Source organism: Piliocolobus tephrosceles, chromosome 15 (genome assembly GCF_002776525.5).
Source record: "Piliocolobus tephrosceles isolate RC106 chromosome 15, ASM277652v3, whole genome shotgun sequence".
Classification (NCBI taxonomy): Eukaryota; Metazoa; Chordata; class Mammalia; order Primates; family Cercopithecidae; genus Piliocolobus; species Piliocolobus tephrosceles.
Window position 1 is genome coordinate 41,006,194 of NC_045448.1, and position 12,342 is coordinate 41,018,535.

The following is a 12,342-nucleotide window of genomic DNA, read 5'->3' on the forward strand; positions in this document are numbered from 1 at the left end:
AGATGAAAACTTCCTCAAGCACATATCAGATATCAGGTACAAATGCCATCAAGACCATGCATCTTTTTATATTTGTAAAATCATACCAGGATTAAAATAGAAATTATACATGTTACTGTTAGGCGGCTCCAGATCAGAAACATTAACTGCATATATTATTCTTCTCCACTGACTCAACAAGCTGTGTAATACTGTTCCCTAATTTTTCCAAGTATTTTGCATTGCTAAATGCATTATATAAAATAATGACAGGAATCCTCATGTCATTTTAAACCATTCTTCTATTGAGCACTCCCACTCATGAATCAGTGTTCTCATCTCTTTAAAGGAAAATGTAAATTCTCTCCAGTTCCTGAATTTATTGTGCATCAGTCTATCTCTGAATAATCATAAATAAATCTCATTCTCCCTCCTGTTTATATCATATACTACTGTCATACTATGAACAACACTGTATGGTAAATATGTGGATGATGTGCTCATACGTTCTAGTTCAGAAAAGTTGATATTTTGAGTCCCTCAGCTCTGAGTTTGAAAGCCAAGATCTGCCACTTAAAATTATGAAACCTGGGCCAATATTTAACCTCTGTGTGTCAATTTGTGTTCCCATCTCCACAGTAGGGAAATACCTATCACAAAGATTATTTCAAGTATGGGGTAAGATAAAGCATGAAACCTGGTATAGAGTAACAGTTCAATAAGTTATAGTTATCTTAGTCATCAATAACACCCTTCTGGTTAGTAGATTTTTTTTTTGTGCTGACTGGAGTACAAACACCAGTTAACTATTAAGATATTACCATATCTTCATTTATAAAATAGATGGTCAAAGCATGGCACCAGGCCTGCCATACTCCAGCGTTATCCTTCTGTCAGATATAATTGGTCAGGAACTTCCTCCCTCACTGAGCTGAGATGTGCTCTCCAGCTCCTTTTCAATACTACAACTCAAACAAACTCTTCCAAGTTATTTTGAGTTTGGTTGGTCTTTGAATTTAGAATCTGAGATTAATTTTACTGAGAAGAAGCAAAAACTAGATTTCAGAATATAGGACATTATTGAGGAAGTATTAATCTATTTGGGCAACAGCAGAAGAGCAGAAATGAGCAGCAAAAGATTTGCATGACAAGGTCATAAGTTGGGTAGGCAACATTTAAATAAGATGTGAAGGTTCCAACAATGACCCTATTGAACCCCTTATGACTTAGAAATGCCAAATCATGTGCTATTTAAAATGAAACTAAGTCAATAAAGATTCTCCTTGAACAGAGTGAAAAGGCAGCCCATAGAATGGGAGAAAATATTCTTTTTTTTGTTGTGTCTCTGTCAGGCTTTGGTATCAGGATGATGTTGGCTTCATAAAATTAGTTAGGGAGGATTCCCTCTTTTTCTATTGATTGGAATAGTTTCAGAAGGAATGGTACCAGCTCCACCTTGTACCTCTGGAAGAATTTGGCTGTGAATCCATCTGGCCCTGGACTTTTTTTGGTCTGTAGGCTATTAATTATTGCCTCAATTTCAGAGCCTGTTATTGGTCTATTTAGGGATCTTCCTGGTTTAGTCTTGGGAGAGTGTATTTGTCCAAGAATTGATCTGTTTCTTCTAGGTTTTCTAGTTTATTTGCGTAGAGATGTTTATAGTATTCTCTGATGGTAGTTTGTGTTTCTGTGGGGTCGGTGGTGATATCCCCTTTATCATTTTTTATTGCATCTATTTGATTCTTCTCTCTTTTCTTCTTTGTTAGTCTTGGACACAGGAAGGAGAACATCACACACCAGGGCCTGTTGTGGGGTGGAGGAAGTGGGGAGGGATAGCATTAGGAGATATACCTAATGTAAACGACGAGTTAATGGGTGCAGCACACCAACATGGCACATGTATACATATGTAACAAACCTGCACATTGTGCACATGTACCCTAGAATGTAAAGTATAATAAAAAAGGAATGGGAAAAAATATTTGCAAATCATATATCTGATAAGGGATTAATATCCAGAACATAAAAGGAACTTCTACAACTCAATGATAATAAAACAAATAACACAATTGAAAATGGGCAAAGGACTTTAATTGAAAATTCTCCAAAGAAGAATACAAATGGCCAGCAAGGATATGAAAATATGTTCTACATCACTAATCATAAGATAAATGCAAATCAAAACTGCAAGGAGATATCACCTCATATCCACTAGGATGGCTAATATCAAAAGAATAAAAAATAATATGTTGGCACAAATGTGGAGAAACTGGCACCATTGTGCACTGTTGGTGAGAATGTAAAATAGTGCAGCCAATGTGGAAAACAATATGGAGGTTTCTCAAAGTATTAAAAATAGAACTCCCACATGACCCAGCAATCCCACATCTGGGTATATATCCAAAATAATTTAAAGGAGAATTTAAAGAGATATTTGTATACTCGTGTTTTTCACTGCATTATTTACAATAATCAAGAAGTGGAAGCAACCCAAATGTCCATTGACAGTGGAGTAGATAAATGGTATAGCCCTAAAAAAGAAGGAAATACTGTCACGTGCTACAACATATATGTATTTGGAGGATATTATGCTAAGCAAAATAAATCAGTCACAAAAGGACATTTACTACATGATTCCATTCATGAAATTTCTAAAGTAGTTCAAATCATAAAATATAAAGGTGGTTGCCAGGGGCTAGGGCTGGCGGAAAGAGGAATTAACATTTAACAAGTATGGAGTGTATAGTTTCAGTTTTGCAAGATGAAAATGTTCTAGTGCTCTGCTGCACAACAATATTAATACATTTAACACTACTGAGTTGTCCATTTATAAATGGCTGTGATGGTAAATTTAATGTTACGCATTTTTACCACAATGAGAATTTTGTTTTGTTATTAGTTCTACTAGAACTAAATAGTGTTCTTCGCAATTTTTTAACAAGGGTAAAAAATGTAATTCCTGTCCTCCTACTTACATGTATCTTCTTTTCTCAAGACAAAGGATTGTAAACGATACAAAAAGTCTCTCTCCTCCTTTTGAAATCCCAGGGAATTTGTCCTAGTGGTCTGATAGGTTTCTTGACTATTTCCAAAAGGGATGATCTGTCTGTATTCTCATAGTGAGGCAGTATTACACCTTCAACTACAGGACTTTTGTTTGTTTGTTTAAGAAGAAAGTAGGAACATACCTTGCAGCTTTTTACCCAAGGTTAGAAAGGTTATATAGTTATATCAAGTTATATAGCTAAAGATTATATAGCTGATGTGGTTTGGCTGTGTCCCCACCCAAATCTCATCTTGAATTGTAGTTCCCATAATCCCCACATGTCATGAGAGGGACCCAGTGGGAGGTAATTGAATCATGGAGGTCCTTTTTTACCATGCTGTTCTTGTGACAGTGAATAAGTCTCATGAGATCTGATGGTTTTATAAAGGGTAGTTCCCCTGCCTCATGCTCTCTTGCCTGCCATCATGTAAGATGTGTCTTTGCTACTCCTTTGCCTTCCACTATGATTGTGAGGCCTCCCCAGCCATGTGGAACCATGAATCCATTAAGTCTCTTTCTATATATAAATTATCCAGTCTCAGGTATGTCTTTAGCAGTGTGAGAACAGGCTAATGTAGTAGTTAAAGGTTATATTAGTTTATATCAGTTTTGCCGTTCTGCAATTCAGGTGTTAATTTATTACCATCTGATGAAGAAAAATATAAGAAAATGACCTTTTTCTGTTGTAGGGCCAACACTGGTAAATGATTGAATGTGAATGAGAAAGAACAGAAGTGAATCTATAACACCTCAAAGATCAACATACGATGAGTTACATAAGTGACACAATGTAATTGAGTCTGACAAGTCCAAAGGGACTTCCACTACCATTACAGCAAATTGGGGGCTAGTGAGCCTTATTAAAGTCCTCAGGGCCTCTTAGATAAAACAGAATTTCAGGATAAGAGCTACCTCAGGCATGAAGACAGGAGAGAAGATTATAAATAGGTATTGGTAATGTAATTGTCAGTACAGTGGGGAATTCATGTGTGTTCATTTTGTTATTCTTCATAACAAATATTTATGTGTTTTCCAAATATTACATGTGTATTTTCAAGAGTCATCCTCTACCATTTACCTAAAAGTTAAACAACATGTTTCCCTAATTCCCTTTAACATTTTCTCAGAGGCAAAGGACCTGAGGCTTTCTTTTCTAATGTTTTTCTTACCTAAAAGATGCAAAATATTGCATTTACTAGGAAAATTCTGTCCAAATGCCCATTATTTTCCCTAGTTAACAGATTATGCACCAAATACAAGTTTATTGCTGAATTTTTTCCTAATATATCCTTCCTTTCTGTTATCCACAATACTAGCAAGGCTTTTATTATCTCTTGTCAAGATTACTAAAATAGTTTTTTAACTGCTCTTTTGCCATTCTTATTTCTTTAAAACCTATCCTTTCTACAGCCAAAGAAAGACTTATCTACACAAAATTTAGCTGTGGCACCTTGAATTGCATTTTCACTTTCTGTGTTGTAGGTTAAAAATTTTTAAATTTCTGGAATTGAGTTTTACAAGCATCCTTATTAGGCAATTTCAGGAATTGAAGATAGTTAGCAAAATTCCTAGTAAATAGTAAAAGCTTTGTACATATGAGTATATCTTATATCTTCTACTAAGTATACATTTGAAGACATTAATTGAATGTCTTCTACATAGAAAAATACATGTAGTATACAAATACATTTTTACTGTTTGCATCAGCAATTTAGAAAGTGTCCTAAGCTAAGAATGCCACTAAACAAAATGTTGGAGAACTATAAATAAATTACATTTTGGAAAAAGAACTGATTTGTATAATAAAAACTAATGTCCTAGTATCAGCAAAGGATCAATATGAAGTGGATTATGGAGATTATTTTGATAAATAAAAGATGGAGAAGTAATGAGAAAGATGTAAGGGAAACATTAGTAAAGATTTGGAATTAAATTACTGGCTGTTCAAAATTGCTTTCCATAGGAGAACATTAAAGTCCCTTCTTTATGTTTAATAATATTAGTCTAATACCCTGTGGAATATCAAATATGCCATTTAATTAATCAAAAAATAATAAGACAAGAACAAAATTTGATGGATTCCGTGGAGGGAGTGTCTTGATGAGGCTGAGAAAGAATGAGGCTAACAATTTTGTGATATATGGATTTCCTGGCACCAGAACTAGGCCTGAAATTCCCACATAATATCCTCAAAATGTTAAACAATCTCTTTGTCCATTCTGCCCAGCTCCAACAAAACTCATATTTGCATGACATTGGAAAGCCAGAAAATTCTAAGAAGGTCAAAGGAAATGTAAAGTAAACAATGCATAGGAAGGGCATTCAGCAAGAAAGGTGGAATGATACTGCTTCATTTTAAACTCAATTGTTGTCAATACTGCTCCAGGCTTTAACTAAAAATGAAATAAACATATGAGCATTGCAAATGTAGTATTCAAAAAGAAAGAATCATCAATAGCTAAAAAATCAAGAAGGTTATAATTAATTTCTGTAATCTCAGGAGATGAGGAAGGGAATTATTTGGTCACCCAGACATTTTACTCTAAGCAGCAAGAATAAAACAGGCAATATTTTTTACATTTTGTCTAGAAATCTCTTAAGCTAGATCGGGGTTCCCAACCCCTGGGCCATGGACCAGTATGGGTCCCACTGCCTGTTAGAGACTTGGCTGCACAGCAGGAGGTGAGTGCTGGTTGAGCCAGCATTACTGCCTGAACTCTGCCTCTCAAGCTGCTATCATTGCTTAGGTGCCAGCAGTGATAGCAGTAAGCCTGATGGGTGCACAGGCTCTAAGGCTCTTCTGCAGTGGGTGTGGCATGGGCAACAGAATAGCACCAAACCAATCAAGATCAGTGGTGGCATTAGATTCTCATAGGAACATGAACCCTTTCATGAGCTGCACATGAGAGAGATCTAGGCTGCACACTCCTTATAAAAATCTAATGCCTGATGATCTGAGGTGGAACAGTTTCATCCCCAAACCATCTCCCCCCCCCCCCCCCCACACTGTGTATAGAAAAATTGTCTTCCAGGAAACAATTAGTGCCAAAAAAGTTGAGGATGCTGAGCTAGATTACCCAGTTACTCTGAACAACAATGTAGCCAAAAGCTTGTGCTGCTACATAGTATAGATTCCTTTTTCTTAAATTTCCAAAGACATTTACCTACTCTCCTTCAAGCTTTGGCTGGGATCCTTATTAAAGACAACAAGATCTTGTAATAGCACCTTCAAGGACAAGATGCGAATAGAGATCTGAAGGAAGTAACGGAGAGAACCATGCATATATTTGGGTGAAGAGCATTCAATTAGGGGAAGCAGAATGCACAAATGTACTGAAGTAGGGGTGCTCAGCATGTTCAAGAAATAGCACAAAGGCCAGTATGAATACAGCTGAATGAACAAGGAAAAAATAGTAAGAGCAGAAGGTAAGAGCTGTAGCAAGTAGCCAGGCCATTTAGGGGCTTTCAGACTGTTGTAAAGACATTGGCTTCTCTCTGATTGAGATGGGAAATTATTGGATGTAATGACATGTGGTATAAATGATAAAATATTCACCACAGCTGGTCTATGGAGTATAACTGTATGGGTGAGAGGATAGATGGCCATGGTGGTATGAAGGTGAAATAGGATGCTACTTAGGAAACTTACTATAATCTAGATGAGAGATGATAGTGTCCTAAGATTGGTTCATGACAGTGAAATTACAGAGAAATTGTTGGATTTTGAGTGTATTCTAAAGGAAGAGCAATAGGGTTGGCTATTTCAAGGAATTGACGGTCTATCCAAATTTCAAAACATATCTTGATGAACTACTCAAACTTGCAGATAAACTTAACAATATTAACTTTGGAATACATGCTAGGCAATATAACATGAATAAAGACAGCAAACATTACAGATAAATTAATTTATCATAAATATTATTAGCTTGTGTATTATGTATGAGAAAAAAGCCAAAAATACGTTGGCGTTTGAAATGAGAGGGCAGCAAAAACAACTGGAGAGGATCTTTTCTTAATCTATGAAGATTATTTTAAAATGTTCACATATGTCCAGGCATGGCGGCTTGGTTCTGTAATCCCAGCTACCTAGGAGACTGAGATGGAAGTATCATTTGAGTCAAGGAGTTTGAGGCTGCAGTCAGCTATGACATGCCATTGCACTCTAACCTTGTGATAGAGCAAGACCCCATATCTTTTTCTAAAAAATCACATTTTACCTCATAAATATACACAATAATAATCTGTCAATTAAAATTAAATAAAAATAATTTTCATATCGAATAAAGCAATATATGCTTGAAGAATTAATTCTTTACTCACCAGGCCCACTGCTATCACTGCCAGTACCCGTATAAATTTTACAGTCAAACACTAGCTTGATCTTTCTAGAGACCATTCCAACAGAGCCCTGGAAGCCACTCCTTCATTTTTTTTCGTGAGCAACTACAGAAGGTCAGATACTCTTCTTGGTACTTGGGAAATGGAGTGAACAAAAGTAGCAAAAAACTTTTGCTTAAAAAAAAAGCCCCTCTTGGAGCTTTTCTTCCTGTGGATCCATACCACATACTACTGGCTAGTTAATCACAAACCATAATTGGATAACTCTGAAGGCTTGAAATCATAAATATTTGATTGTGAGACCAAAGTTATGCATATGTAGAATATCAGAATTTAATCCTGATAAACAGGCTATTCTGTGGTATAGCTATAGTATGAGGTTAGAGAATACATCAACAAAAGGTAAGTGCCCTTTTTAAATAATTCAACTTCAAAATCAGGTTGGAAAGCTGAGAGTTACATTGTACCTTTCTTTACTCATATTTATACAACTACACTGGTTCTCACTTATCACAAAATGTATAGAACTAAAGGAATGTTTGACAAAGAAACGAGATGACACCTGATAAATGATGGAGCGGTAAAGCATGAGTGCATGGTGGCTGCGTTTATCAGATAAAGAATGACTAAGTCACTGAAAATTGTGCATCAGTAGTCAATTTCCAATGGTTGTTAGTGCATAGATTGCCTTACTATTGACAACGATTTATAAATGTTTTTTATCGGTGGATAAAGACAAACTAATTCTAAAGCTTCTGTAGGGGACTAGAGGGGGCAGGGCTTCAAGATGGCTGACTAGAGGCATCTGGTACCTCCCCAACAGAGAAGAACCAAAATAGCAAGTAGATAATCACACTTTAATTAGATTGCCTAACAGAGAACACTAGAATTCATCTGAGAATTAACAGGAAACACCTAAGGCAAGGAAAGAGAGTGAAGTGAGGCAGCCTATTGGTCTGGGACCACTGGTAGCCTGGAAAGGCTCCCTAATGCAGGGAAAGGGTAAGTGAGTGACTCCCAGTGGTCCACATTCCCACTGCAAATCCTGCAATCCTAGCTGCAGGAGAGCCCCTCGACCCACAGGGGCCCTGGGACTATTATAGGGAGTTGCCTGGAGACCACACAATGGCACTGTTTCAGAGAGAAAGCTCACGCTGGGTCTCACACACTCCTGAATCTTAAGCAGTTCCAGCATGGCACCATTTTGAGAACACAGCCCCAACTAGAATGCATGCTACTCAAAGGCCCAAAGCCCCTGACTGTCCACATCCCTAGATCCCCATTGACATCCCTTGCCCACAGCTTGGTGCTGCTTCAGACCGCTATCACAAACATAGGGCATTGGTAACAACACCTCTTCCCCAGCATCAGGACCACCACACACCTACAAGCACCTTGAGGAAAGAGTACTCCACTTGCAGCAGCCATCTGGGGCAAAGGGCTTCCTCCCAAGCCACCTGTTTATAGCTGCTGCCACTGTAAGAAAACTGGTCCTCCCCAGCTGCAGGGCCACACCGCAGCCACTGCTGTCCTTACCTGAGCATTCCACCAGAAACCTTACTACTACCTCTTTGAATCAGCACCCACACACAACCAGGGAGCCTGAGGCCAGACCCACCCAATCTGCCATTACCACCACAGCTGGCACTCACCCACACACACCACCTGTGGACCTAGGAACTGGCCTGTCCAGCCCATCACAGCCCCGCTAACATTAGCGCAGAATGCCTGGAAGCCAGAGGGTTGTCCTACCACTGCTATTTCTATTGCCCATGCCACACCTACTGCAGAAGAGCCTTAGAGCCTGTGCACCCACCAGGCTTACTGCTATCACTGCTGGCACCTGAGCAAGCTGCCCAGAGGTCCCAGAATTGGTCCACCTGGACCCACTAACAGGCATATACCACCCTGGAGGTGAAGGATAGGCATGCTCAGCCCACCACTACCATCATAGGGGCCCAAGAACTGGTGCAACTGATGTCCCCATCTCCAGCAAAACATCACCACAGTGTCTACTAGCAACCCCACCTTAAGCTGCTGAAGAAATCACAGACACTAGTCATGCTGTTTACAGCCCAATAAATCACACAGAGAGTATACTACTGCACTCATCTAGAATCAAAGCCAAAGTGCCCTACCCAACCAACACTATAGATAACTCCTCAGAAAAAATTCCTCCCATATAAAAGCAAACCCAAGAAGTTGAAAGAAGTGACTGTTACACCAGATGCACAGATATCAACATAAAGACACAAGAAACATGAAAAAGAAAGGAAATATGATCTCTACAAAGGAACACAATAATTCTCCAGCAAGATTCCAATAAAAGAGTTATGAAATCTTGTAAAAAATTCAAATAATGATATTAAAGAATGTCAGTGAGATACAAGAAAATTCAGATAAATAATACAAAAAAAAAAAAGAAAGACATTTCAGGATATGAATGAGAAATTTACCAAAGAGATAGATACCATAAAAAAGAACTCAAAAGAAATTCTGGAATGAAGGAATGCATTGAATGAAATACAAAATGCATTTCATAACTTTGATAATGGACTAGATCAAGCAGAAAATAAAAGAATTTTAGAAGCTGAAGATAGGTCTTTAACATGGTCAGACAAAAATAATAATAATAAAAAAAAAACAATGAAAAAGAATGAGTAAAGCTTACATGACATAGGAGGCACCATACATATTTAAAGTTTTGGTGTCCTAGAATGTGAAGTGAAAATGAAAGAGATAGAAAATTGACTACAGAGCTATAGTAATCAAGATAGTATGGTATCAAGAAACAATAGACAAATGGATCAATGAAACAGTATAGAGAGCCCAGAAAAGAAAAATACACATAAATATAATCAGCTGATTTTGACAAGTCTACAGAGGCAATGCAATGGAAGAGAGCCTTTTCCAGAAATTCTGCTTGAACAAATGGATATGCACATCCAAGAAAATGAATCTCTACACAGATCTCATGCCCTTCACAAAAATTAATTCAAAATAGGTTATAGATTTAAATGTAAAATGTGAAACTATAATATTCATAGAAAACAGCAGGAGAAAATATAGATGACCTTGGGCATGACAATGATTTGTAAAATATAACACCAAAGGCATGATCCATCAAAGAAATAATTGAGAAGCTGACTTCATGGAAATTAGAAACGTCTACTCTACAAAAGACACTGTCAAGAGTGTAAAAAGACAAGCCACAGATAGGGAGAAATATTTGTAAAAGACATCTGAAAAATTATTGTTATCCAAAATATACAAAGAACTCTTAAAATTCAACAATAAGAAAATGAACAATCTGATTAAAAATAAGCTAAAGATCTGAACAGACACCTCACCAAAGAAGATATATACATGGCATATATGCATATTAATAGATGCTTCCCATCCTGTGTTATCAGAGAACTGCAAATTAAAGACAATGAGATGATACTGCACATCTGTTAGAACACCCAAAATTCAGAACACTGGCAACACCAAATGCTGGCAAGAATACAGAGTAACAGAAGCTCTCATTCATTGTTGCTGGGAATGCAAAATAGTACAGTCACTTTGGAAGACAGTTTAACAATTTTTTATAAACTAACATGCTCTTACCATATAATCTGGCATTTATGCTCATTGATATTTACCCAAATGAGTTGAAAACTAATGTTCACAAGTTTTAATAAACATAACAGCTTTATTCATAATTGCCAAACTTAGAAGCAATCAAGATGTTCCTCTGCAGGTGAGTAAATAATCTGTGGTACATCTAGACAGTGGCATACTATTCAGCATCAAAACTAAATGAGCTATCAAGCCATGAAAATATATGGAAGAAGCTCAATGTATATTACAAAATCAAAGAAGCCAATCTGAAAAGAATACAAACTGTATGATTCCAACACTATGACATTATGGAAAAGGTGAAGTGATAGAGACAGTAAATAGATCAGTGGTGGCTAGGGAATATTCATCAGAGAGAGTTGAACAGGCAAGTTAAAATATTATACATTGAGAGCTTCTTTTTTTTCAATAATATAATTAGTAGTTCATGATAAGGTTGTTTATAAAATTTAAAAACCAGAAATAAGCTAAATGTTCGCAAATACAGAATTGAGTAAGTATATTTTAGTCTAAAATTTGTATTTGGAAGCAGCTGCATTAAAAGGTATAAAGGCAAAAAATGTGTGGACCCTGAAAGATTCTGACTAGGAAACCTCTCAGTGTGAGAGGTTTCAAAGATAAATGCAAAGTATAGTTCCTATCCTTTAATCATTTTCATACTGAATATCCAATTGAAGGGTGCTTTAAATCTGTCTTAAGGTAAAGTGGCATAGGAGATACTGCACATATGAAGAGGTCCTCAGTTTCTTTTAGGTGTGGTCCATATTCCCTGACCCTTGTCTGTAACATCAGTCTACTCTGCCTATATTTATGCCTTACCTGCTGTATTAGAAGAGGCTGTCCTATTTAATCACTGAAGATTATTTCCTGGAACCTCCAGTCATCCTTCACCTATGAGTAGTTCTCTCATTTGTTCCTTTTGGATAGTCTTATGGTATTTAGCCTTGGAATGGATTTCTTTTGTCCATGATGAACTATCATCCATGTTGTTAGAGTATTTATTAGATAATCATTAAGTTTGCAAGGGAACTTTTCACCTAGAGTTGTAAATATAATCTGAATATTATTGGAGGCAGTTCTGAGAATGGAGTAGAACTTGATAAAGTGTTTTTTAATGAGCAGCATCATCCTATCGGGAAATATATCTTCACTGTAAATCTTGTTCCAATGTCTAAAGTGGGCTCTATGTTTATTCCTTTTACAGAATCAGCACTAGTGTTGCAGTATGTGTTTAAGAATGGCTAGATGATAAATATATTTAAGGGAATGCATTGCTTATAGGTGAAAGATAATTTTTAAATAGGAGATCAGAGTATTTTTTACTTCTCCTATTATAATACTTCAGTCATTAGCTG